General features: G+C 43.0%; 1 protein-coding gene and 1 pseudogene across 1 annotated transcript in view; one reads left to right on the top strand and one right to left on the bottom strand.

Annotated features, from left to right (window-relative positions):
• AGBL1 (AGBL carboxypeptidase 1) overlaps positions 1 to 27,926 on the bottom strand; it is a 535,540-nt gene that overhangs the window by 96,781 nt on the left and 410,833 nt on the right. The window lies entirely within an intron of this gene.
• Positions 24,504 to 24,622, top strand: LOC120599425 (uncharacterized; annotated as a pseudogene).

Genomic DNA, 27,926 nt, shown 5'->3' with positions numbered 1-27,926 from the left:
CTATCTTTCTTGAGACTTTTAGTAAAGCATACAAAGGAAATTGAAAAGAGTAAAAAAAAACCTATATTTATCATTTAATCCTCAAAAATCTCCATTTCCTATCTGAAAAACCTGCAGTCCAGAGGTTTATGTGACTGTCCACAGTCACATATTTCAAGTAAGAATTTGAACCCAGATTTTTTACCAAATTGAAAATAGGTGGCCTGGAGGAAGTGTGAAAAGTTTTTACCTAAAACACAATCTTCTGCTACTGCCTTTTCTCTCATCATTGGTCCTCATTCTCAATTGTACCCCATAACATTTTCTTGCAGAAAAGGTCTTCTGTTGGCTTGACTCTCACACCACTCCTCTGCAGCCTATATCAGCTGAATTACGCATGCATATAATTCTGGAAAGTTAAAAAGGCAAAGGAACCATTGATTAGCCTTCTTAAATAAAGCACCGACTACCCTCTCTTCTCAATGAATGGCTTCCCATTCTTTTGATCGCTCAGACAACATATCTTACAGTCATCTTTGACACTTCCTTATTTTATACCCTAATCTCATTCACCAGCAAACCTGACAAACTCTGCCTTCAAGATATATTTAGAAACCGACTACAACTCACCCCCTTCACCACCATCCCTTACCTAGACCCCTGCAAGAGCTTTGTAACTGCTTCCGTCCTTAACCAGCCCTCGCTTCTTTCCTGGCCGTCTATTCTGCACACGACAGCCTCGGACTACTGTGATTTCTCTGGTAGAAGATCTCCTGTGCCCATCCACCCTCATGGTGTCTGCATTTCCTGTTCCATCTACCTGACAGTCTCTTTTCTGAGTTTCTCTCTCATATTTGTTTGAATGTTGTCTTATCAGACAGAACCTTTCTGCTCAGATCAGCCAACCCTATTACCCTCTAATCTCTCCTTTCTGTTATTTTCTTCATTGCATTTAAAACTGTCGTTTTAGTAATACACATTTTAAGCTTAGGACGTTGTGTCTTTCCACTATAGACTCAATGGTAACACGGATCTTACCTGTCGTATTCAACCACAGTATCCTTAGCACCAAGAATAACTGCTGATACATAGCAGGCACTTTATCAATAGATAATGAATGAATGATTAAATGAATTCTCCAATCTCTAGTCCCCAGGAAGAACATTTTTACGGTTAAAGTATATTTTACTTTCCGAATGGGTATGGCTGAGTATGGTTGTGGATCCTTCCTGAAATGGTCAGATCCATCTTTTTACTGATGGAGAAGTAAATTTAGTCCTATCAGTGGCCTGACTCCCTTCATGATATTGCACAAAACGTCCGAAGTTACTTTAGATTAGTTCCTTTCCAGTAAGACCCAGAAAAAAGTCAGATGGGCTTATTGTGAGTAGTTTGGTGCATCCTTTTATTCAGGGAGTCATTTTATCAATATGAGAAATCAAAACATTCTTATAGTTAGTTCTCATGAATCAGAAAAACAAGTTAGCTTGATATACCGTATATTTTAAGCTAAAATTTACACTTCAAGCTAAACACAGTTAATATGACTCTTACTCTCTATTAAAGAGAATAATCGTCAAAACGATATTTATGCATTTTCTGTTTTCCTATTTCATAGGAAAAACTCTCCTATGTAATATCTGCTTTCTGTCTTCCTGACTCTTCCTCAGAGGTGAGACGATGTCAAATGAAACTTTAGGAAATAAAATGTGTATTGTTTATTTATTCAACGCCAAGATAAGGAGCGGCCCTTTAGAGTTTTGACCCTGTTGCCCACCTTCCTTCTGCACAATCCAGATTGAAAAACCGCAATTATGAGGAAGGTGTCGTTTTCTGTTTTCGCTCTGTCATCTATTTTGAATTTACATTTTACTGGGCTCTGACAGGGACAGTGCAGCAGATGGCAAGTGAAATCTAGTCAGTAATGTCTTGGAAGTTGCGTCAAGGCTCTTCTGTAAGGTTGTGTTGTTGAGACGGCGTTGGGAGCACATCAGCTCGGTTCCCCGATCACAGGCAACAGGAATCGACAAAACTGGTTTTCATTTCACCTAACTCAGAACTTGCCAAGTGGAAATAGCCTTTTTTTTCTCAGGGAAACTTGTCACAATCCGAGACAATCCTGAACATCCTATCCTGGCTTCTGCATGAACAGAAAGCAAAGACTAAGGCAGACTTATAAACTCCCTGAGTATCGGGGGCACACCTCAACATGCCCACAACCCTGACCTGTCCCCCAGCAGATGCTATGGGTCTGATTAGTTCCAGGCAACTAAGAAAATCTCCATCTAAGAACTAGATGACACGGCTAGCCAAGCAGAGACTTCAGTGACCACACATGACAAATAACACAGACTTTACAGAATGAACTCAAAAGTTATTAAACAAAAAATAACAAATTCTGGCATAAAGGAAGAACCTGATTTCCATCACTGCGACATTATGTTATTTAAAATTTCTAGTTTTCAGTAAAAAAATTATGAGACATGCAAAAGAACTAGAAAGTATGGCACATATATAGGAAATAAAGCAATTAATAGAAACTATCCATGTGGAAACCCAGATATTGAACTTATTGACAATGATTTAAATCACCAATTGTAAATATGTTTAAAGAACTAAAGAAATCTAGGTCTAAAGAATGAAAGGAAAATATGAGAACCATGTCTCAACAAATTCGATTAATAAAAAGATAGAAATTACATAAAAGAACCGAATAGTCATTGTGTTTTTCACAATGACTGAAACGAAAAAAAAAATTCACTAGAGGTACTCAACAGATATGAGCAGACAGAAGAAATATTCAGTGAACATGCAGATAGTTCAATTGAGATTATCCAGTCTCAAGAAAGAAAAAAAAAAAAGAATTTACAAAATGAACAGTTTCTCAGAGACCATTAGGACACCAAAAAGCCTACCAAGATACACAGGATGGGAAGCCCAGAAAGAGAGGAAAGAGAGAGAAAGCATAAAGGATAACTGAAAAAATCATGACAACAACTTTCCAAATTGGATGAAATATATTAATCCACACACCCAAGAAACGCATCACATTCCGGGACAGATAACTCTGAGTTCGCACCTACACACATCATCATCGAAATGTCAAAGTGCAAAGAATATTTTGGAAGTAGCAAGAGAGAAGTAATTAATCCTCTGTGAGAGATCCATGATGAGATTAACAACTTATTTCTCCTCAGAAAGCAATTTAAGCTAGAAAATAATGAGATGACATACTCGAAGCACAGAAAGAAAAAGACTACCAACCAAGAATCCTGCATTTAGAAAAACTATCCTTTAAAAAAAAGAGAGAGGAAATTAAGACAGTTTCAGATAAACAAAAACTGAGAGAATTCATCACTAACCGAGAATCGTCACTATGAGAAATTCTAAAGGGAGACCTTCAAGCCTAAATAAAAGGAAAGGAGACAGTCATGAGAATCCACGTGAGAAAATAAAAGCACCAATGAACGTAACTGCCTAGGAAAATACAAAAGACGGCGTGAACGTATTGTGATTGTCACTTATTTCTCGTGATGTAAAAGATAGATACATCATTATTAATTATAAACGGTGTTGATGTACCTAGGCTGTATAAAGATGTAATTCGTATGTTAATAGCATAAAGGAAGTGGGAGAAAATGAAGATCTATAAGAGCAAAATAAACACAAGGGTACATCTGTGTGATCTTAAGTTAGGCAATGGTTTCTTAGACAGGACACCCAAAGCAAAAGTGACGAAAGACAAAAAGTAGATAAATCGGATTTCATCAACGTTAAAAACTCTTGAGTATCAAAGGAGACCATCAAGAAAGTAAAAGACAACCCACAGAATGGGACAAAATATTCGTACATGCGATAAGACAAATAACCCAATTAAAAATAAGCAAAGTATCTGAATAGACCTTTCTCCAAAGATGTGCAAATGACCAAGAAGCACATGAAAAGATACTCAATATCATTAAGCATTAGATAAATGCACATCGAAACCACAATAAGATACCATTTCACACCGACTATGGTGGATAAAATAAAAGATACAGAAAATGGCAAGTGTTAGAGAATGTAAATAAATTGAAACTCTTATACATTTCGGTAGAATACAAAATGGTTCTTCTATCTTGAAGTAGTTCTGAAGTTTTATTAAATGTCAAACATAGAGTCTCCCATAACCCAGTAGGTCCAATTCTAGTTACATACTCAAGAGAATTGAAAAAAAGATATTCACAGAAAATCCTGCACATAAATTTTCATAGCAGCATTATTCACAGCAGCTAAGAGGTGGAAACAAACCAAATGTCCATCAATTGACAAATGGATCAACGCTATGTGGTCTATCCGTACAATGGAATATGACTGAGCCATCAAAAAGAATGAACTACTGAAACATGCAACAACCTGGAAAACACTGTGCTAAGTGAAAAGAGACAAATAGAAAAGACTGCATACTATAAGAATAGTATTTCTAAGAAATGTCCAGAAAGGGCAGATGCATAGTGACAAAAAGTGTCGTAGCGATTCCCAGGGACTGCAGGAGAGGTTTCCAGTGGGGCGAAGAAAATGCACTGGAATAATAACATACGACGATGGTTTTGCCCCTTTGTGAATATATTAAAAGCCACCTAATTGTATCCTTGAAATGGCTAAATTGTATGGTATATTAATTACACACCAACTTTTAAATGCGGTTATAAAAAATTGTTAAATAAAACAAATTACATATTCCAGATACTCCATTAATTAGCCCCTGAATTACTGAGATTTTACTCTATCAGCATATGTGTCCCTATTTACATACTGAAGCTTGGAAAAACCTGACCTCGACTTTGTTTTTTCTTTATACCTTAAGTTCCTGTTTATTAATAATCTATCGGAAATGAAATAGAGTGACCTTACGCGTGTTAGAAATTCTTAAGCTACCCAGCTCCCCTCCCCCTAATTGTCTCATATATACCAGAGTCATAGCCATGACGTCCTTAAATGCATCTAACATACTGAATGCATTTATTTTAAGAACTATATTAATTTTCTGTGTCTTGTGTCTCCGTGTTTGTTCGGGGCTATGCTTAAATTAATTCAGGCGTTTTGACTTGCCCTCCGCTTTCTTGGCAGTAGTGTGAATCTCTAAGTATCTTTTCCAGGGATTGGCCAAAACATGTGGTTAAGTTCTCTGAAACCGAAGGATCATCAGGAAGCCACATGGCAAAGACAAAGCCTTCTTCCGCAAACCTATGCGTCGTAAAAGGAACTTCCAAGGGCTTTCGCCAACAGCTGGCCCCATAACTGCTCTTCAGTGCCGAGTATGTGGTGGGTGTTTAACTCTGTGATCTTTAGATTAAGAAACAGCAGTACTTTCTTCAGCTGCGTATTTTGTCTGGCAAGTCGGCATGGCCACCACCCCTGCAATTACTCAGCTTTCTCGCAGCTAACATAAAAATAGCTCAGAGTGGCTATAACCGAGGGAGTCACACCTTAAGCTGCCAGGTGTTAGCAGATGACGTCGCTGATGTTAATTAATTTGACCTCGCTGAAGGGGAAGAAACGTCCCTGGCTCCCCATCATATGCAGAACAATGGAGTGTTTCTGCTGCTAGCTTGAAACTTAGATCTTCTGGCTGCTAACCAGGCCATGACTTTCGCTGAATATCTTGTTGGCAGTTTAAGATGGCAGGATGGTTTATTTACAACTTTAGCTTCTTATAATGTGTTTGAAATTCAAACTTCCTACCAGCCAAATCCAAGCTTAAAACCTCATTCGATGGAACTCGTGGAGAAGTGAACCATAATACGAGTTAGTGGAGATTGCATCCTATATGTGACATTTGACAATAAATGGAGTTTCACTGAAGGTACATGCCTTCTTCCCAGTCTGAATTAGCCATCCTTACAGCTCCTACCGACCATCTTGCTCTGGAATCTCTTCCTCAACTTTAAAATCAGTCCTTTGTGTAACCTCGGCCCTTACCCCCATTTCACTTTGTTTCATATGGTAAAGCCACAGACCCCAACCCTTCTCAAACCCAGACCTTTCCTTTCTCCAGAGCCCCAGCCCAGCCGTAAAACCCCAAGGCCTCCTGCTTCGCTTAGGACAGATTGGACAATTCTCAGAATTAATGATGGGAAGATTTCCTCCTCTGGGCAAACATGATCATTACTCCTTTTGCTGACAACCGTTGGTTGTCAACTGTTCTATGGGCAAAAATTTCTGGGGTGCTTATAATTATGTCTAACCATTCGTGTTAAATCACCATGTTGTTTTCTATACACAAAGAGAATAAATAGAGGTCCCTTTACCCTCTCCATTCAACATACTAGAGATGATAGAGCTCGAAGCTGGAGGAATTTTCTGGTGGAAATGATGGGCTTGGACAAAGAGGTGTGTTTATGTCTCTGTGAGGCCAGGGGCTCTAGTACACAGGCTATTTCTGAGGATGGAGGTGTGCCGGCCCAAGCCCTTTCCTACTGCCTTTTGAAAAACAGAGGTGTTCCTTAGGAGCAGAGTAAAATAGAAAAGTTTAGGTTTGTATTTTGGCAACTGGCATCTGATCCGTGCTTCACTATCCCTTTAAAAAGCTTTCCCAGGTACCTCTCTTTGCTTCTCATAGTTTCACAGAAAATAACGTTAAATAGGAAACGTGTTTTTTTTTTCCAAAATTAATGATGAGTATCCTCACCAGTATCTTGTATTCTCTGAAAGAATATACAAGAACAAAATAAAATACATCTCTCATCTCTCCAGTACTGCGAGGATGTGTGAGGATTAAAACACCTTGAACAATAAAAGGAATATAAAAACATTTGATTTTGTAACTTCATCATTACTCCAAGTTGTAATCTCCACACGATGCCAGTTTCTAAACCTAATAATCAATCAAATCGTGTAACAAACCTGGAAGGAATGTCTGGGAACATAGTGAACATCTGGTTCAAATTTCTCACCAGTGGGTGAGAAACACTCTTGTCATAACTGCCAGTTTTTGTGTTAATTCTGATTCTAAGTTATTCGGTTTTCTTGAAGAAGCTAATTATGAGGCAACCTCTTCATAGCGAGTACTGTGATGGGTCTTAAAGATGCTCAAATGCAAAAGCATCTTAAACATAATCCTAACTACTTCACAGTCTAGTTATCGAGGCCCGCTAACCAAAAACCGTAAATGTGTGAAGTCAGATATAACAGGGATTTGGAAGCAATCAACTCTGAACTGGGGGTCAATTATGAAGAGGAAAGCACAACAGCCATTTATAATTATAAGTTAATGTGTTATGTCTCCCTGGAATTTTTCTAATTATGAAATGAAGGACTTTATCTTCTGCTAATAGAATTTCCAATGTCTGTAACATCTTAATGGAAAGGATTTTTGTTTTAAACACTGAAGACTGAATATACGCTGTCATCTATTTTAGAAATTCCTTCCAAAACTACTGTAAAAGATGTTTTAAATATTAATAAACCTTCAAATACAGATAAAATAGAAGGGATGACAACAGGCAAGAAATACTTAAATATCGATAGATCGAAAGGAGATGATCCCGTGGTATGTGATTTAGCAGAGCGGAGATCCGTCGGATTTATACGCCGAAGGAAGCAAGTCGATTTACAAGAGGACAAGATCAGAAATTGGGTGTACCACATAACTTTGTCACACATGCAGAAAACATCCAAATGGTATTGGCTGAAATTCCGTATAAAAAGCAATCAAATCCTCACATCGCCCCGGCCTCTGCCCCAGGTTATATGACTAAGCAATCTTTCCTTCTCCTTCATGTCAGACGGGACATTTGTAATGTGTTACTTCCGGCAGAGCTGTATCTGGAATGATTCTCGAGTGCAGAGATAACAAAACCTGTGAGATGAAGAGGGAGCCTGGGATGCCCCAGTGGGATGTCACGGCTGCCTCGTGGAACGATGGACCCCCAGAAACGCCATTTACTGAGGATTTGAGGTATCGCAACAAACTGGAGTGAAAAACGCTAGATACTGTAGTGCGCCTTTACTCGTGTGTTGTTTAAAGAGGATGGTGTCATTTTGTTCTTTATTAACTTTCCCACACTTACTCCTTGATTATTTCTCCAGATCATCAGAAAATGCCATGCATCAATCAAGAGGGGTCCCAAAGGGAAACAGAACGGCCCTGGTTTCTTTGACATCCTTAAAACTGACATGTGTACCCTGCTATTATTACAATCTAGACCAGAGGTCAACACAGTTTCTCTGTCAAGGACCACATGGTAAATATCTTCTGACCACCTCTCACAACTACTCAACCCTGCTTTGCAGTCTGAAAGCAGGCACGGACATTACGTAACGAATGAGCATGGCTGAGTTCTGATAAAACTTTATTTACAAACGTGGCCCACAGGCCAGATTTGGCTCCCTGGCAGTGGACTGCTGAACTCTGATCTAAACCCCTATAGGCCAGGTAGGCGTGATATCTAATAGTCTATGCATTTCTTCTTTCGGTTAAATGCTCTGCTTCAAATTGACTGTTTATTTTTATGCTTTCTGGCTCATTCGTGAAAGTGCAGAAAAAAAGTGACAACTCGCTAATAGTCACATCAAGTAAATTAATACATGTGGAAACTCTTTGGGAAACGTTACGGATGTAGGGCATTACTATTAGTGCAAACAGATCCGACCAGATTTGATTGGAGCTCATTCATTCAGGGTTCATTGCACGAGCGTTGTTTTTAAGTGCGTGTCACGTGTCAGGTACTGTGTGAAACCCTGAAAACACAAAGATAAACAGAAGGCTCCTTCTTTTCAGGGGCTTTTGGTTTAGTATATTAAAGCAACAAGCCAGGTCCGTGTCGTGCCCTGGACCCCAAAATGTGGCCAGATAGTGCGTTAGACTACCTTAGCTGTACTTTGCTCTTTTGCTTTTTTTAAATTAAAGTGATCAGGGCGACACTGGCTAATAATATATGTTTCAAGTGTACAATTCTATAATACACCATGTGTGTACTGCCTTGTATGTTCACCACGCAGTGTAGCCTCCTTCCACCCCCCTATAATTGACCCCCTTTACCCTCTGTGTCCCCCGACCCCTTCCCCTCTGGCAGCCGCCGTACTGCTGTCCGTGTCTGAGTCTGTTTGTGTTGTTTGTTCATTCGTTGCTTTCTGGTTCACACTCTCACGTGGGCGAAATCATGAGGTTCTGGTCCTTTTCCCGTCTGACTCGTTTCGCTCAGCGCGACACCCTCACGCTCTGCCCGTGTTGTCACAGTCTTTCACCCTTCCTTTCTTGTCACGCACCCTCCCCACCTTGCCCTTCGACTATTGACTGCTTAGTCCAAGAGGCCGAAGGTCAGCACTCCAAGAATCGGAGCACAGGGACTTTTAGATCCTCGGCTTTTAGATCCACAGTGAAATGACAGTCCCGAAAGCCAAATTTTAAGCAGAAGAGAACGAATTAGAAACGTTGGTTATTTTTACCCCCCAAGTCAAGAACAAACACTTGGACGATTAACTATGGAGACAGAAGGATGGATATTTGATATCGGGGGCATTTCTGCTACTAAGGAATAGGAAAGCCCTCTCGAGCAGGATGGATGGTCCCCCGTCACCGGAAGAGGCCCGGCAGAGAGGGGCGATGACGTGCGGTGGCTGTTTGAAGACAGAGAGCACGTACTGAGAAAGGACAAGAGGTGGGAAGGGAGAGAGGCGAGGAAGAGGAGACGGAGGGGGGGGCGCGTCGGAAAGTTGACGAGAGGAAACGACGTGCTTTGAATCTCGCGTTTGGCGTCGCAGGTGGTGCTGGGTTGGGGCCCGCCTCTGTGACCCCGCAGATCTCGTCGTAGGCCCGCCTCTGAGCCTTATTTCCTGGTATTACCCTGTCATCACGTCCCTCTCAGACTTCGACTGATCCAGCTCCCTGTCTCAGTCCTTGGCTGGATTTACAATTCTGGAGCTGCGTCAGCTCCTTAGTAAGAAGTGAACACAGTGTGCAGGCTGGAAATGGACTTCGCATTTTGGCAGCGATCCGGGGGTCGGGGGGTGGGGAGGGCAGGAAAAAGGAAGTGCTTTTCGGTTGGGGTGGAGCTCATAATTGCTGGATTACAACACAGAGTATATATCTTCTGGTGACTTCCCAGCTGCAGAATGCTGGCTGCAATTAGAAACCTATATGTCTAGTCATTTTATCATTTTTATACATTTAGGAGCTCGCGTGTTCGCTCTCGCGGGCTGCAGCTGTCAGCTCCCAGCTGTTGTTTGGCTGAAACACCACAACTAAAAATGTGGGCCAATATGACCGGAAACCAATTTGGGGGCTGAATAAAAAGTTCAGGATCAGTTAACAACGTTTAGTGCTCTCATTCTTCGCTTCAGACAGGTGAAAGCCACGCGTTTAGCCAAAAGCAGAAGAGGGAAGGCACCCAGGCCCTTTACACAAGACGGACTCGCCTTGCAAACCAGCCTTCTCTCAGGTCCGACATGTGTCACTCCATTAGGTGGGCTTCTGGTTTTTTCCCACTTTCCAAGGGTCACCAGTTCAGACACTTAATTCCAAATAAGTAAGTCTGGCTGCTTAAAGGAAAGATAAATTCAATATTCAACTCTGGGGGCAGTGTTGTGGGACGGGTTCTTGGGCAATTGCAGGAAAAATGATATTCACCCTTTGCCCGTGTCCTTTATAAATGGGATTGAGGAGCTACTTCAATGCGTGAGCCTGGCTGTCCGGCACGGGGCTGGGCCTCCTGGCCATCTGAGCCCTCGCTTCCCTTTCGGTTGAAGCCATGTTCATTTGAAAGAAATGAGGGGCCTTTTCTCTTCAAAATTTTAGCTCGTCTCATTACCAAGGACATGTGGGTCTCTAAGAAGTATTTGTATGAGTCACATATTCTACAGTGATCCAGTCCCATGTAAAAGGTTTCTGGTGAGTCCCTGATGCCACCTCATTCATGAATTACCGTGGTCACCACTGTTCTGCTCACTGGCCATGGGGTCAACTGCGCTGTCAGCACCGTGGGGTTTAGGACTTCATCTTGGCTGTCATGGGCTGGGAGCAGCTGTCCTTGGAGGAAAGAAGCTCAGTGGGAAGGGAGAGGATTCCGAGTGGCCCGAACTTGTTTCTGGATGAATGCTGCACTTCGCAGTCATCCCCTTATGACCCGACCTTTCCACTCTCTCATTTCCGACTATAGAATGCCCTCTGGTGCCAGTTCTGGGAGGTCACGGGAGCCTGCAGATCAGAGCCAGAAAGAGCTGGCAGGCCCACGGGCTAGCACAGTGGCTAACGCTACAGAGCGCGGGCAACGACGGACGCCAGCCAAGCCCACCGAAGGGCCGTGCGGTACCATTTGGATCCTACAGGGTGAAATGACAGAGATGAACACCTAGCAGAAGAATATGGAAAGCTCTAAAGGTAGGGATGGCACTGAAGACTCAAGCTGGGAGCTAGACCGCCAGGGAAAGCCGCTGCCGACGGTCACCAGGAATCAGTGCGCAGAGATCCCAGTTCAATAACAGCGTGAGCAGGAGGAGGGTCGGTGCGGACAGGCATAGCTGAGAGCCAGGTGTCCTCGAGCAGGGAGACGCAAGGAGGGAGGGAGAGCCTTTGAACCCCAAAAGACACAAGAATGTCACTTGCATTCATCGACATCCTCCTTATAAAAATGAGGCTGAGAAAATAAAAATGTAAAACTTTCTAAATAATATAAAAAGTTATTCTCGCAGCTCTCCTTTCTAAATAATATAAATATAAAATAATATAAATATAAAATAATATAAATATAAAATAACATAAAAAGTTATTCTCGCAGATTAGTAAGTTCTTTACTAATCACAACTCGACTTACTGTGCTCGTCTCTTTCCTTCATGCAACACACAGTCGTCTCGTGCTCGCTTCGGGGAACAGACTGTGCCCGGCACCGGGGTGACAGAGCTCAATGGACACGGTTCGTGTCTCGGAGGATCTCGCCTTCAGGCGGCGAGGCGGACAGACGCATGACCGTAATACCACGGCACCAAAACCGTGATGATGTTGTTGGCAAAGCAGAAAGAAGTTAGGGAAGAATGACTTTTCCCTAGGTATGGGATTGGAGAGGCCAGATGAGTGTGTGCAGGTTTCAGAAAAGGGGTGAATTATATCCCGGGCCTAGAAGCATATGGGAAAAGAAGGCGGGCAAGAAGGAGAAGGTCAAAAGAAACAGTATAAGCAAAGGAATAAAGAGGTGAAAATCTGCGAATAACAAATAATAGCGTTATGTAGAATTTATAACGTGCCATATATTATACTAAGAACTCTTACTCTATATAACAAGAGTTTAATTTCATTTAACATTTGGCTCAAAATTGGCACGATGTTTTATTTGCATTTAGTATTGGGCACGAGATTGGCAGGCAGCAAGGATATAATTATCTCCAAATGAAGGTGACTTGACCGAAGTTCACAAAACAAGGAACCGGAAGAACCTAGATCTGAACCCGGGGTGGTGTAAGGTCCAAGCCCGGCCTTCCGGCTGCCTTGCGAATCTGTCTTTCTGGGGACCTGATGTTTGGGGAGAAAATGGAAGGAGGAGACGCAGCCACAGGTGTGATGAGTGTGGGGTGTGACTCTGAAGTGCGGACCTTCAGACCAGGTGGTCCGATGGCGGTTTTATGGTTCACCTGCATCAGAATCACCTGGGCAGGAGGTTACTATGCAGATTCCCAGGCCCTCCCTCAAATCTCCTGAGTCCTAACCTATGGGAAGAAGCCTGGCGTTTCACACTTGAATCTACGAGTCTGAGGGGAAGTCTGAAAAAATGGTTTAGGTCGGTATCTCCTCAGTTTGAGGGGATACGAAACCACCCAGCCACCTTGTTAAATATACAGAGTCCTGGGATTCGGTTTCTTCCAAAAGCTCAAGTTCAGCGTTGGGTTCATGAATATTTGCATTAAACCTATGGGTTGATGACCATTAAACGAAGGGGTAAGACGTTCCTATCTGTCATTTAGCATCACAAGAAAATAACCTCTGGTGGAAAGACAGAATGGTTAGAACCAGAAGCAAAAAAAAAACTCATTTGATTAGTAAATTAGTATTACAATTTAAGTAGGAGATGATAAAAATTTAAACTATAAAAGAGTGAAAATGATATTAAAAGAGAGAAAGGATATTAAAGAGGTAAAATCGCTGACTTGATAATTAGTTAAAATCGAGCTAATGGACAGAGCAGTTGAGAAGGACTCTAAGGCTTCCAGCTAATGTCACCAGGAGAGGCCAGGTGGCATAAAGCCTTTGGCAAATGCTATCTTGTGCATAATAGATATCTACTTATTATGAACCAGGAATGGTGCAAGGCCTGGGAAGTACAATGGTGACTAGCAGGAAGTCTCCTTGCTTGAGAAATCTGCCCTCGGACTGGGAAGAAGGCAGACAGACCGATGAACAGGCCAGACCGATGTGTCCACGGTACCAAGAGGGCGCAGAAGAGGAGACGGAGCCAGCCTGAAGGTTCAGGGGGCTTTTCTGAATGGGAAGATCCTCGATGGTATTCTGAGCCTCATCAAGGAGCAGCGGTGTGCCCTGACAGGCTTGCGGGTGGGTGTACCACGCTCAGAGCACTTGCGCCTGAGGCTCTGGTTCCCAACGGAGAACACATTTACATCCCTGGGAAACAGAAGAAGAGACACGTGCATGACACTTACGCAGTGTCACCTGGGCTAGATGGAGTGATTTCTGTCTCCAGAGGCTATACTCTGTCCAGAAAAAGAAAAAAACAAAAAACAAAAAACAGATGTGCATTTTGGATATTTCGAGTTAGACATGGGTGAGAAACAGCTGAGTTGGTATAGTTTGTATCTGGTATTTATGATAAAACTCGTGGCTGGAGACAGGCCTTTTGGATTCACCTTCGCTGAAGTCAAGTTCAAATAGATATGCATCAGTTTGAATATTTATGTGCCAGGCTCTGTAGAGATGTGATACAAGGATAGAGATAAGATTTAATCCCTGCCCGTGAAAAGTGAGAAGCTGGGGGTCCTTCACTTGAGGTTCACAAACCCTCCGTATTGGTTGACGGCCTCCAAAAGTTTTATGCACAGAAATGTTTGCGTATGTGCATTTCTCTAGGGTGAAGAGATCCACGATCCGAAAGAAATTAAGGACCACAGATTTAAGACCTAGCAGTATAAAAAAAATAATAATATATGTTTCTTACCCATACATTATAATAAATTATGAAAAATGACACGCATATGTGTGAGTTGTTTGTACAGTCGTGCATGAAAATGAATGTCAATTATTAAAGAGTAAAATCCCTGACTTCAGCATCGTTTCTGAAGGAGTAACATTTCATTTTAATTGCTGCCCAAAGACATACTCTTACAGTTTTGATTTAACTTGGAAGTCACATTCTCATGCAAAATAGCAAATTATAAACCCTCTTTGGCAAAGCAGTAGAGTCGAATGAAACGGAGAAGCAAAACAGAGCTACACAAAAATGGCATGAAAACAGATGATTCTGTAAAGAGTATGATGGAAATTTTACAGAGGATAATGAAAGACAGAAAAAAAAAACTTTCTATAATGTTAAGACTTTAAACTTAAAAATAAGGTTTTTTTTTGAGCAACTGCAGACTAAGAGAGTATAAATTTTTCTTATTCTTTAAATACTAATTGTTCAAATACAGTAATAGTTGCACAGACAATAACTGAATATCTTTATGTGCCAGATACTGTTAGCAATTGACACAGATTTCCTATTTTAGTTCTCACAATGATACTCTGAGACAAGAACTTAATTGTCTCGATGTTCCTGAAGAGAAAACGGAGGCACAGATGATTTAAAGCACATGCCCAAAGTCCCTTCAAGTCCCAGCTCTGCTCAGTCCTGCGGCTGTCACGCCCCACAGGCGTGGACCCCCCAAGCACACCCACCAGGAAACCTCCTGCCCACACATCTCTGTCTCGAGTCTGCTCTTCAGGGAACCCAACTGCGGGCACCTGCCACTTCAGAGATGGACACTCTCGTCCGCTTTGGGTCTTCACGTGAGTCCCCTCTCCTTCCCTCCCCGGACTGCACTTACCCCATTGCTGTCCCCTCTCATCCTTCACATGTCCGCTCACAAAGCTCCTTCTGGGAGAGAAGTTATTACCCATCAGAAATCACGAGCATTGACTTCAGAACACTTGTTTTATTTTGCATGAAGACTCTGTCTGTCTGGTTCACCATTACAGCCTCAGTTCACGGCAACGTCCCTGGCATTCGGCAAACATTTGTTGGATAACTAGGTCTAACACCTCCTCTAATCACCACATTAAAACCAGTGTATCATGAGATGCTAACCTGCAGTCTCAGCATTCGAGAAGATCATTTGCTTGTGCCTGTCCTGAGCATGCTGTCATCAGGGCCATCAAGAACCTGACAGGATCATCAGTACATGAGCCAACGCCCTGCTCAGGAGGCTCTGACTGGAGCACGTGGCACCGTCCACTTTGCCTCTTGCTTTGCACTTGGCCTCACATGGGCTCTGCTCCGCTCTTTGCAACGAGTTATCAGAGGTCGCTGAGGCTCGTTAGTTGCCCTATGCCTTCACAAACCAAGAACGGGTGGAAACTCACAAAGAAAGAGCTTCTGAGTAGGGGGCGGAGTGTGGAAAAGGTAAGGAAGATTGGAACAATTGAGGAAACTTTTCCAACTTTTCACTCACCTCCAGGAATTCCTATTAACCTCACCCAAAGCTTTGAAACTGTTCTCAGAGCAACTTCATAGCATCCATGTTGGTTGAGTAGCCCAGTCATAGAACTTGAAGGAAATAGACCCCAAGAGAGAGATGAAAAAATTTGGAATTTCTTGAGAAGATATGGAATAAATCGATAATAGGCTGTCCTTTAAATGCCAATCCTACTCAGGTGATGGCATTCCAGTGTGCTAAGGGGAGCGACTTTGCATGGAAACGTAGAAGCAACAAACTAATTTCTATTTTAACTTGCCACATGCCTCCTTAAAGAATAAATTGGAGCTCAGGAGAGATTTAGTCAGAATCAAAACAACGCCTCCCAGATTCATAAACGATCGCTGGCATTTTCAGTTTGGGAAAACGTTAAGATTACTTTACGTTTTTCTTATCTTCGTCTGACGAAACAGTAGCTCAGGCGTCACGGGACACATGTGACAATGTGTTACTTCTTTGTCGATGCACAGATGATGCTGAATTCCTGCTCCCTTCTGTGTGGTTCTTCCCACCTCAGACTCCCTGACGAGTCACACAAAGTCTGCTCCTACTTCCCCCTTATGGTTTCTGCCACGGTCTGTGCATTCTGGCAATTCCAGATTCTCAATTACACACACTTGCTCGCTGCTTGAGGGGACAGAGAGTGCGCTTCCTCTTTCGGCAGCTGCTCACGCCAGATGTGACACGGGTAGGCTGTGATTGGCTGGCAGATGAAAGAGAAAGTCTCTTCTTGGACAGACACGTGACGAGATATAAACAAATCCATTTCTGCACCAAATCAGCGGGTCCTCCTTCACCTGATTGGACCTGTCCTTCAAACTTCTGCTGGCAAACAGAGAGGACGGTGTCATGAGCTCATTCAGCTGAGTGCCGACGGCTCCCTCTCGGGCTAAAATAGCAAGGAGCTTCATTTGGAGACATCGTCACAGCATTCAAGATGCGCTGGGAGTCATTTAAGCAGCATCTGCACTGGCGAGCGATAATTGTAGGGATGCAGAAGCTTGTTTATTTTAACCGCTAAATGTTTGTATCTTGAAAACCAATGACACTTTTCTGTAATCGCTTTTGAGATGCACTTGAACGCTTTTGAGATGCACTTGAACCATTCCATCTGCCCAAATCGTTCCATTGTGTTTGTCGGGCGATGACAATAGACAGTGATTGGGGCAGAGTTAAACAGCCACCAACATTCCCCCACGCCTCCCTGAGGCAAGGGCGAAACGTATTTTGGCTTGGCTGCTGAAGTTTCTGTTGGCATAGTGAAGAGCACTTAAAATAAGATCATTGATAAAAAACGCTGGTCAGCGTTGACTCTATATAGACTTCGTAGACATGTCTTGGGTGCTGGCACATTTGACTGCAAGGAGGCAAAACGGCCATAGGAAAAACGAAACTACCCCCCTCCTTTTGCCTCTTCTCGTGTTATATAGGGGGTCCAAACCCATGAAGTTTCTTTGCTCTCCTACTCCATATGAGACACAAGGGTCCTGCAAAGCCAGCAGTTTGTTTTTATTATGTACACCAAGAGTCACCCGATGAAGCAGGAGGAGGGAAAAGTAATTCCTTCAGAATAGATTATGGGAAATCATTCTTTTCTTTTAATCCAGCGTAGAGTTAATCCGTCCAAGGGGTGAGACATTTATTGTGCACTGGATTGGCACCTGCAGCTCCACTCCTGGGGATAAAACGTGGCAGAGACCATCGATCTCCATGACTCTTGGCAGGAGCTGATAATAATAATAATTGATAACCGCTTGTGTTGTCTCACTCTCTTCAAATGGCGTCTCAGAATATTTTACTAACACAAAATTCATTAAGCCTCAAAGCGCACCTGGGCATTCAGGACGTGCTTGAAGGTTAGCTCTGTTATTATTTTATATTCATATTGCATCTTTCCTCCAAGGAGCTCAAAAAGATTATAAACATATTACCAAAGCAGGTTAACGCAGCGCAGTCACGGGTCAGGAATTCATGTCCTCCTTCTCCTTAGCACGGGGTTTCCTAAGCTGTAGAAAACGGGTGAAGCTCAAAACGCAGGGGGTCCCCCTCTTGAGCTCAGTTCTAGAACTGTTTCTCTATTCCTTCTTCTATTAAATGTTTAACCTCTCTAGAAGCAAACACGACTTTGCCCCTTGCCTTCTACCCCTCAACTATATTAAATGAGTCGTTCAAGTTTAATGCACTGAAGTCTTGAAGCTGAAACTATCCGAGACGCTGGATGGGGACTTCAGTAGAGTGGACAAGGGAAGGAAGTTCCATCTAGTTCTAAGATAGCAGTTTGGCAGAATTTGCAGACAATAATGTGCAAAACAGGTAGCCTTGCTGGGCATTTCCTGCCTGTGTCATTCCAGGCCCACTGTGCCCTGGGCCCCAGAGAGACGAGTTAATACGAGAACCAAGAATCCTGCTCGTGAAGGTCCACACGTCCCGTGAAGGGCGGGAGGAAGAGCAGGGGACCCGGATGCAACCGATGCGCGTTTTGCTCCCCACCCTAGACAGTAGCACCGCCTCTATCCACAGGGGGTGTGTTCTGAGCCCCCAGTGGATGCTGGAAACCACGGAGAGCACTGAACCCTCACCGACTCTGCTGCTCAATGGCCGGAAACACGGCAGCAGCTTCCTCATCAGAAGACATGACGATTCCAGCAAACGTTGTATTTTTCAGCCCCAACCTATTCCTGAACCATTGCTTACTTGCAGCAAATGGCTTGGGGGTCACTCGTTTCGGGGGGAGGGGGTCCCTCGCTGAAGTCCTCATGCAGGCTCAGCGCTTTCCAGCCCGACGTGCAGCTGTCAATTCAGACACGTTCTCTGTTCTTGTCTCCCACCCAGAAATGCAAAGCCTTTCACTGAGCACTCGTCACTCGTTGTGGCCGTGACTCTTGGAGTTTGGGGTGCGACGGCAAAAACGAGCGTAAATTTCTTTCCCCTTCTTCACAATGTTATAGACGTAAGAATCATTCTTACTATCGGTCTCAGCAACCTCAGTTTACAATTTTTTTTCTTTCTTTGAGAACTCTTACTTTTTCATTTAAAGGGCACACTTAACGGCTTTTCTTTGGTGTATCCAAATGGCCAGCATCGCTAGTCTTGTGCTTTGGGGCCATTCTTAAGTAAAATAAGTGTGACTCGCACACAAGCCCTGTGATGCTGGCAGTCCGGCTGACAGCCATGATGGCCACTGAGTAATGGGCAGGGAGCGTGTAAAGCATGGGGACGCCAGACAAGGGATGATTCATGCCCCAGATGGGACAGAGTGGGGTGGCAGGAGATTGCATCACACATTCAGAATGGCGCGCCATTTGAAACTCACGAATTGCTTATTTCTGGAATTTCCTATTTACTATTTTTGGACCGCAGTCGACCGACCACAGGTAACTGGAACGGCAGAAACCACACCACAGACGAGAAGGGACACCTGCAGCTTACGAACGGTGTGCCCTTGGATGAGGTACATGACCTTCCCCATCTCTGACTTCCTCATCCTTAAAATATGGTTTAAAATACCCACCTGAACTGTTATAGACATTCAATGAAAGGTCAGAAAAACAGCTAGCACATAATAGTTACTCGATAAATGGTGGTTTTCATTCTCGTCACAAAGCCGTCAAGAAGTCCTCTCACTACGTCAAAAGGCCAAGATAGGAGAGTGACTTTTTTCTTTGATCTCTCTGTCCTTCATCTGTTATGTTCGAATTCCATTTTACCGAAACATTTAACTCTTTTTTTTTCTTCCTCTTTTTTCACAAAACTGCCTCCCTTTGGACTGATACATCCTACACTTTGAAAATAGTCACCAGCCTTTAATGACAAGGAACCAAACAAACACACAAAAATACGGGAATACCCAGATAGTACTTCTGCCAGGAGATTAAGTTTCAAAGCTCTCAGCTTGTTTGGTCAAAGCCCTTCACATGCTTTCTAGGTTTCCACCAGACTAGACAGCTCGCTGTTACTGAAATATTCCTAGCCTTAGTAATCCTGCTTACGGCATTCAGAACAGACGTTCAGGACACGGACACTCTTTGCACACTTCAAGTAAAAGTGCAAGTTGGGACAATTCTCCAAGCTCAACTTGGCACAACTCACTGAAGGCGAGAAAAACCAGCAAGTCCCTTATGCAAATGAATCCTGAGGTAATAATCAATGACATGAGCAGAGACTGGGAACTGAGGCGTTCCTGCAAGGAGGTAAAATCGCAGCAGCAGCATAGAGGCCAAATGAATTATTTTCCATGCCTACGAGAACATAGTGACTATAGTCATTACAAATGATGTCTCGGAAGAATAGTTTTGATACGAGGAAACGAAACAGATTAATGCAAAGTGTGTCCTACATACGTGATCTTTAAAAAAAGGCAAAAATGGCAAGCAAAAATACACGTATTATATACAGACGCAAAACGATTGTGTATGAAAACATTAACAGCGTTTGTTTCACAGAAGTGAAATTATGAGCAATTTGGTTTTCTTTTTGTGCTTTTCTTTATTAATTTTTATTTAATGAAAATCAAAGCTAATCGACAGGAAGGGAGAGAGGGAGAGAGAGAGGAAGGGAGAGAAGGAGGGAGGGAGGGAGAAAGGGAGGGAGAGGCGGGGTGAGAGGAGAGAGAGAGAGAGAGAGAGAGAGAGAGAGAGAGAGAGAGAGAGATCGGTAGCACCCAAACAGGAAGTTTTCACCTGGATGACCCTAGGATGACCCCATGAGGTGGCCTCACTGTGCCCACTACATTCGATCTCTTTCTGATGCCCCTCAAGCAGGTGGCCCTTCCCTGGGGTCCTAGAACAAGCTCCCAGGGCACAAATCTATCTTTGTGCACATAGGAAATTTGAGTGAAACCTAAAAGCCACCCAATCAGGGAACAGTATTCTCTAGAAAGGACTTCATAAAGCCATTCCAACCATACTTTAAAGTAATATTCCATATCATGGGGAAACACTCAATGAAATGTTAAAGTAGGATCCGTTATTCAAATTTTCATAAAAGTACAACTACTTATAAAATGGGTGGAAGGAAATCCATTAAAATGTTAACTGATTAATCCCTTGGTGTTGGGATAATGCATTATTTTTATTTTGTTATTTTTGCCTGTCTATATTTTCTAAATGTTCTCCAATTAGCATTTTCTCCAATTATAATGTCCATAATGAGATAAAAGTAAATTTAACAAACACACACTGTAGTAGCTGGTCTCTTTTCCTTCGAAGTAAAATTATTGGATGCTAGGAAGTGCTTCTACTTACCACAACGCCCCTCACAGTGGCTGGAGCACAGAAGGAAGTCAGTATGCGTTTACTGAACAAATCGTGAAGTACGTGAACAATGAATGAACGAATCTATCAACGAGCCAACCGAACGGGGAGTATTTTTGCTGAAGGCCAGAGAAGCTAATATCTTAATCAGGTCTTTTCACCACCAAAGCCCATGAAATTTGCCACTCTGCCTCCCCAAAGTACATCCTAGCTATCTGTATTCGTTTCCTGTTGCTGCCAGAATAAATGACCACAATCCTGGTGACTTTCAAACAACAGGAATGTATTCTCTCACAGTCCTTGAGGCAAACGAGCCTGAAACCAAGGTGTGAGTGAGCCTTGTGCCTTCTGAAGGCTGCAGGAGACACTCGCTCCTCACCGCTCCCAGCTTCTGGTGACCCTGAGCGTTCGTTCCGCTGGCTGTGGCTGCTCCCCGAGTTTCTACCCCTGTCTTCACACAGCCTTCGTGTCTGTACATCTTCTCGCCCGTTTCTTATAGGGACTTTTGTCATTGGATTTAGGGTCCCCTCAGAGAATCCGGGATGATCTCCTCTTGAGATCATAAATTTAATACTATCTGCAAAGACCCTTTTTCAAAACGAGGTCAACGATAAATCCTTAGGGTTAAGACACACACATATCCTTTTGGGGGTCACCGTTGAACACATTATATATCACCCTGGAAATGACCCCCGCTTCCTCCGTATTCTACTCCGGCTCTGGGGCACGTCTTCCTTTGAAAATAGAAGCAACGGGACATCCCGAAAAGGGGGGAGTCTACGCAGAGAAGCCACCACCATGGTAACCCTCTTTCTTCATCAGGTATTGGAAAGATGATGTGAAAATATCGACCACCGTCCACTTTGCCTTCCCCTACTTCACTTAGATTCTAGAAGGGGAGAAGACGGACAGCTCATCTCTCCTCGTTCCTCCATCCCCCTCCATCCCTTATACACGACACATGTGTTAGTACCACGATCCCTGAATGATCAGCTAAGGAATTTACAAACCCTGCCCATTATTATTCCTTGGTGGTGAAGGGAACGGCCATAAACGTCAGAACTGCGATCGGGAAGAAATAAGCGCAGGGGTCTCGTCAGTGAGAGATTCAGATCCCATGAGAATGGAAGCCCCTCGCCTAAAGGGCCAGCAGGGGCTGACAACGAGATCACAGAGGACTCTTTACCCGACTCGGGGAGCGAGTCTCTCCGCAGAAGAGAAATGACGAGCAAACCTGTCGCAATGCCCATTAACAGACATTTTCAAATCCCTCTGTGGGGCACGTGACCCGCCCCCGGAATTAACCTGAGCCGGAGCAAGAGAGCCTGGTGTGCGGATGCTGGTGGTGGTGCCCTCGGCTTAGCTGTGCTGCTGCTCATGCTCTGGAGGAACTCAGCAATGTGAGCTCCAGCATGCCAACATTTTGTGCAGTAAACAGAGTTTCTAAATTTCCACTCCGAAAGCCAGATCTTGCAAGGTTCGTGTAAAGGTCCAACTTGAGACCAGTTAGAAACAGGTGGCTCAGGCCCTGAGTGCCTCGTCTGAGGCTTTCTTCCTATGCAGCATTGAAGACACTCACGTGCAAATCAGCCAAGTATTCGTAGGGAGCAAGTTCCCTGCCTGTTCTCTTTGATCACTCATCGTGCCCCAGACACACTGCACTCGACACAACACACGGTTATCTCAATGAACCCACATAATAACCCACCGGAAGCAGCTCAGAATGGTCAGATACCTCAAAAATGGTAGAATTTGAACCCAGATCTGTCTGGCCTCGAAGAGTATATTCTCAACTCCTACGTGACACTGTCCTTTGAAACAGATGCTGGCAATCAGCATCAGCATTATTTACTGCTTGATTGATGGAGCGACTCGAAAGTTTGCAGGCAATTGGCTAAAGAGAGGAAATATCACACAGCGCAGATATCGTATGCACAGAGTAAGGCAGGGAGGGACGGCATGAGATTTTGAGCCATGGATGCTGCGACAGTTAGAGCACTGTGAGACAAGTGTCACCATGAACACAGGAAGAATAAGCAAACACAGTGCATGAACGAACCAAAAATATGCCCGTGGGAATTTCAGCAAGAAAGAGAGATGAAAATTCTTACGAAGGGAAAGAGAAAGAAAAAGATGAGGCACTAAAGAGAAAAAGAAGGCTCTGGAAAGAAACGCTGATAAATGCGAGCACATTTGCGGGGGGCGGTGTTTTATGTATGTTACATATATTTTATGTGTTTTATATATACATATACATGAATGGTAATGATATGTACATATGAAGTTAGAAAATCATATGGCACTTATTTTTTTTTTTAAATAGTGTTTTCAACATGTATATATTGGTGTGATACTCCTGCGAAAACTTAAATAAAAAAAAATCTGTGAGGATTAATGAGATCCTAAAACAAATCTGCATCGTATGTGTGCTCCAGGGAGACACGTGCTATATAAAACTATATAAATGCCAGCGCTGACGGCGTGTTCCTCTCAGACGGAGGCTGAGGAAGCATGGTGGTTAGGCACGGAAGGGGTTCATTACAAATTCTTCTCTCCCGGGAAAGCGTTAGGGTAGCAATATGCTACTGTGGTTGACTCCTTTAAAGATGGCTCAGAGGTCTCTATCGTTGAAACGGTTTGTTATAAAGTTGGTTCCACTCTCCCGTGGACCGGTACAGGGGCTGCGGGACTTTGGGAAGACTGGACCATGCCCGAAGCATCAGAATCATGGGAGAGCAGGGAGAGTATGAGTTGCAAAACTCAGCAGATCCCACTTGAGGTTGAGGCCCACTGACCTAGAACACATTTGCTTTGCACACTTATCTGAAAACAAAGCACGCCAATAAGAAAATAAGATCAGATCATCGTTTCACCTCTTGGGCTGGAAATGGTTTGTTTGGGCACTAAACTGATCCATCTCTCCCGTGGCTCAAAAAATGCCAGAAACAAAACTCAGGGTTCATCGTAGAAAGAGCAAGTGGCTGTGACCCACGAGGCAGGAAGGATGGTGGGCAGGCAAGAGCCCGAGACGATGCTGGCGGCCCCGTGATGGCAATGCAGAGCCAAAGAGTCAGTGGTGCAGAACCAGCAGGATAAAACAGCAGGGAAGTCCGATTCATTCTGCCAGGCCCACCTTGCTTCTCTCAGCAGAGTATCTCAAACTTCTCCGATCATAAGGACGTCCTGGGGGATTTGTTAAACATGCTAAATCCCAAATGCCACCCCAGATTCTCTGAATCCCAGTCACCAGAGGTGCTACCTGGGAAGGTGTACGTTCAGGAAGCACCCACTCGTGGTTTTTAATACATCGTTTGCGCCTTTATGTCTAACGTGGCTGCAATTGAAATCGAAGACCTATTTCTAAATAGGTCTCTATTTCTGAGTCTCCTTGGCCTGACTTTGACACAAAAATGGTCTGACTTTCGAGCTCTTTCCTCTGCCTTCTGCAGAAGCAGGCGGCTTTCGTCACTGATTCATGCTCAAGTCTTGATTCTAAATTCTTCCCTCGTTTTTGAAATTCTCTAGGGTTTCAAACAAGTAGTGAATCACTATACGCTGCACCTGTTTAAGCTGGTTCCGATATAAGGGCTGCTTCCTAGGGAAAGAAGTAAAATTAGGTCTACAGCCATGCTACCCTGAACAACCCTGATCTTGTCTGATCTCAGAAGCTAAGTAGGGCTGGGCCCGGTTAGTACTTGGATGGGAGACCACCTAGGAACACCAGGTGCTGTAGGCATAAAAAGTTAAAAAAATAATAATAATAAGGGATTGTGAGCTGACAAGTTCTTTGCAATCTGCAAGGTCAACCAAGGGTCGCCTCGCCTAAAGAAAAAAAAAATAAAATTATACTATAGAATCAAAGCTTAAAGTGGGCAAAATTTCTTAGGATTACAAGTTTATGTTTACCCATTTTTCTTTTCACCCTAATCGGGCATAAGAATGAGGATTGGGAAACTTATTTTTCATGTTTGATATAAGCACGCCGATTGAAGATTTTATTGCCATATCTTTTTAGCTAAGCTGACACGGTGGCGAGTAAGTAGATCTTGGGGACAAATGAATACTCACACTGACTATGACTCATGTCTCCTTTATGCATTTCAGTGACTGCTCCCTGATCGAAATGAAATGAACCAGAGGAAAATCAGAGGAACATGAAAAGTGCGATTCTTAGTCATCTTCCCGAATTGGCAGCAAGTTCCAACAATGTGAACCTTCTTTAAAAATAACGAAAGGCCTGTCCTCTTCGAGGTGGGCATTACAGAGGGTGCCTATTATACTGGCATGAGTATTGCACATACAGAGGCTAAGAAAGCAAAAGCTACGTGCCAGAACAAACAAATACGAGCCAGACACAAGCAGAAAAATTCCAGTTTTCTAAGGTCAAACTATAATTCATGCATAAGCAGACTGAGGGACAGTAGTTCACCTGAGGATACGTGTGAGACTTTACGAAGCTTTTAAGGCAGAAGAAGGTGACAATGGTTATAAGTTTACGCTTTGCTACCCCTGCGATGCATGATTAATGCAAAGAAGCTTTGACTGAGCAGCGTCCAGTGGGATCTTGATATGTCTCTTTGCCTCCGCTGCAGACCAGCTGCAATTTCCCATCTATTTTCTTATCAGCCTCATTTTCCTCAAAAAAGCTAACTGACCTATGCTAGCCTACTATAAACCAATAATTTTGCCCACACCGTGCAACCTAGGGTCATCAGCCTGCAACAGGTACTTCCTGGTGGTGTGCCCTTGGGTGAGCTATAGAATCTCTGTTATTTATAACTGCATATTGCTCATATACAATTACTATAAGAACTATAAATTAGAAAACTGGCACATAAATGCGAATTATCATAATACGGTATAATACATATTATACGTGACATAGTATATCAATTACAATATCATGTTTCACATGATAAATTTAATTATAATTATTATTATTTTTTATTTTGTAGTCCACTTCTTGAAGTTTTAAGTTGTTAAAGAAACCCACCCCCCCAAACGTTGGGGATAACTGGCTTGATTTTCACATGACTTTGGATTATTAACGAATCATAATGACCTCATTTTAGCCAAGCTTCTCAGCCTTGTCCTTGGGTTTATTTACCTCATCATTTACGGTGGCGATACACGGGGCAGTCGATTTGCCCCCCAACAAGGATGCAAGATGATCGTGCCCCCTATTAGTCTCGCATTCTCACCATTTTCTACCAGTGTGTCCATTTACGTGGCACTACTCATATGACAGAAGGCACTGATGGTGGCAGGAGGCCAGGGACCCTACGTGGAAGAACCTGGGGCACTGCCTTGTCTCAGGCCCACGGAAGTCTTAGAGGATTTAGAAGAACTGATGGCTGTAGTACTTGCTTCTAACATTCTCCTTCCTTCTTCTGGCAGAGAATTAACCTTTCTTTTGAACTTTTCAGAAGCAGACACTTTATATAATCTGTTCACAGGCCTTAAGCCACCAAAACTGCATAATCCTGCACAATACGACGACCAGGCAGGCACAGCCTGCAAGGGTGCCCCAGAATGCTTCTGATCTTGTATGGCTTCAAGATGCGCCTGAAATCTTCCTCGTATGAGATAGGAAGTCTGAAGCATAGTAGGGACACTTACTCCCTAGACATAAGAGCTCTCATATTTTCTAGACTCTAGAATCCTCCTGGATGAGTTAAGTCGAAACTTTATAACAGTCCGTTTTATTGGATATTCCTTGGTTCTCTCGGCCTCTTCAAAAAACAGAGAAGATTTTGGCTGTTAGAACTGTTCCCAGGGGGACCTTAAGGGTCTGCTACAAATCTATTGAGTACCCCTCCCCTTCGCCTCATAGAGCAAAAGAATTTAGCCAACTAAAGCAAAATTATAGATAGAAAGCCCTCTGTGCCTGCCCTGCTAAAGATGTTTCTTGTGTATCTAACGGACCAAATGCTTATTCTGGTTTTCAGCCTTTGAGGAAGGAGTCACTTTTGTCATGGAAGAAAATAATGATATTTACTTATTTAGGTAAAACATAATTTGAAAAATATAATAGAGATAGAGATATAGAAAGATATTTCTTCTGTCCCTTTGCTCAGAAGGCGGGTTATAGGCTCCATGATGAAAGGCTGAAAACCAGAATAAGCATTTGGTCCGTTAGATACACAAGAAACATCTTTAGCAGGGCAGGCACAGAGAGCTTTCTATCTATAATTTTGCTTTAGTTGGCTAAATTCTTTTGCTCTATGAGGCGAAGGGGAGGGGTACTCAATAGATTTGTAGCAGCCCCTTAAGATCCCCCTGGGAACAGTTCTAACAGTTTTGTCCATTTTGTTTACTAACTAAATAGAATATAGTGTGCGTGCTCTCTCTTTTTATTTCTCGCTACATATTTTAAGTGAATCAATAATGAAAAACTAAAAAATATATCAGTCTGTAGAGCACAAGAAGTCTTTTTTGAGAAGTTCAAATGTTAGCTATACCACCTTAGTCAACGCGGTCACAGAGGTTATGAAGATTGAGCATAAAATCATTACGGATATGCTCTGATTTATAAAACCCATCAGGTAGAACTGACCTACATTACAAAAAATTCAACAATTCCTTTCTTAAATTGAAGCATCCAAACTGTTGCTCTAAAGGCATGCTCAGTGACAGTTTCCTTGTCGAAACATCCTAGTCAAGCTGTGACTTTGCCCAGACTTCCTCTGAACATTTGAGTTGTTTCTCGTTTGGGGTGATTACAAGTAGAGCTACTATGATCAATCGTGTGGACCTATGTTTTCATTTCTCTTGGGTAAATCCCTGGGAGTGTGGATTAGTGAATCGTATGACAAGTATATTTTTAATTTAAAGAAATTTCAAAAAAGTTTTCCAATGCGGTGGCTGTACCTTATTACATTCCCACCGGCAGTGTAGGAGAGTCCCAACTGCTTTATATTCTTGCCACCACTTGGGTTCATTTTTTATGGGCAGAATTCTCAGTGACAAGGCTGAAGAAATCTCCACGTGGACAGTCACAAGACTCTCAAAAGCCTTCACAAAACTTTTACTGTGTAAAC

Source organism: Pteropus medius, unplaced genomic scaffold (genome assembly GCF_902729225.1).
Source record: "Pteropus medius unplaced genomic scaffold, Ma_sr-lr_union100, whole genome shotgun sequence".
In the NCBI taxonomy this organism is placed as follows: Eukaryota; Metazoa; Chordata; class Mammalia; order Chiroptera; family Pteropodidae; genus Pteropus; species Pteropus medius.
Note: the sequence above shows the minus strand (reverse complement) of the source record. Positions and strands in the feature narration are given on the sequence as shown.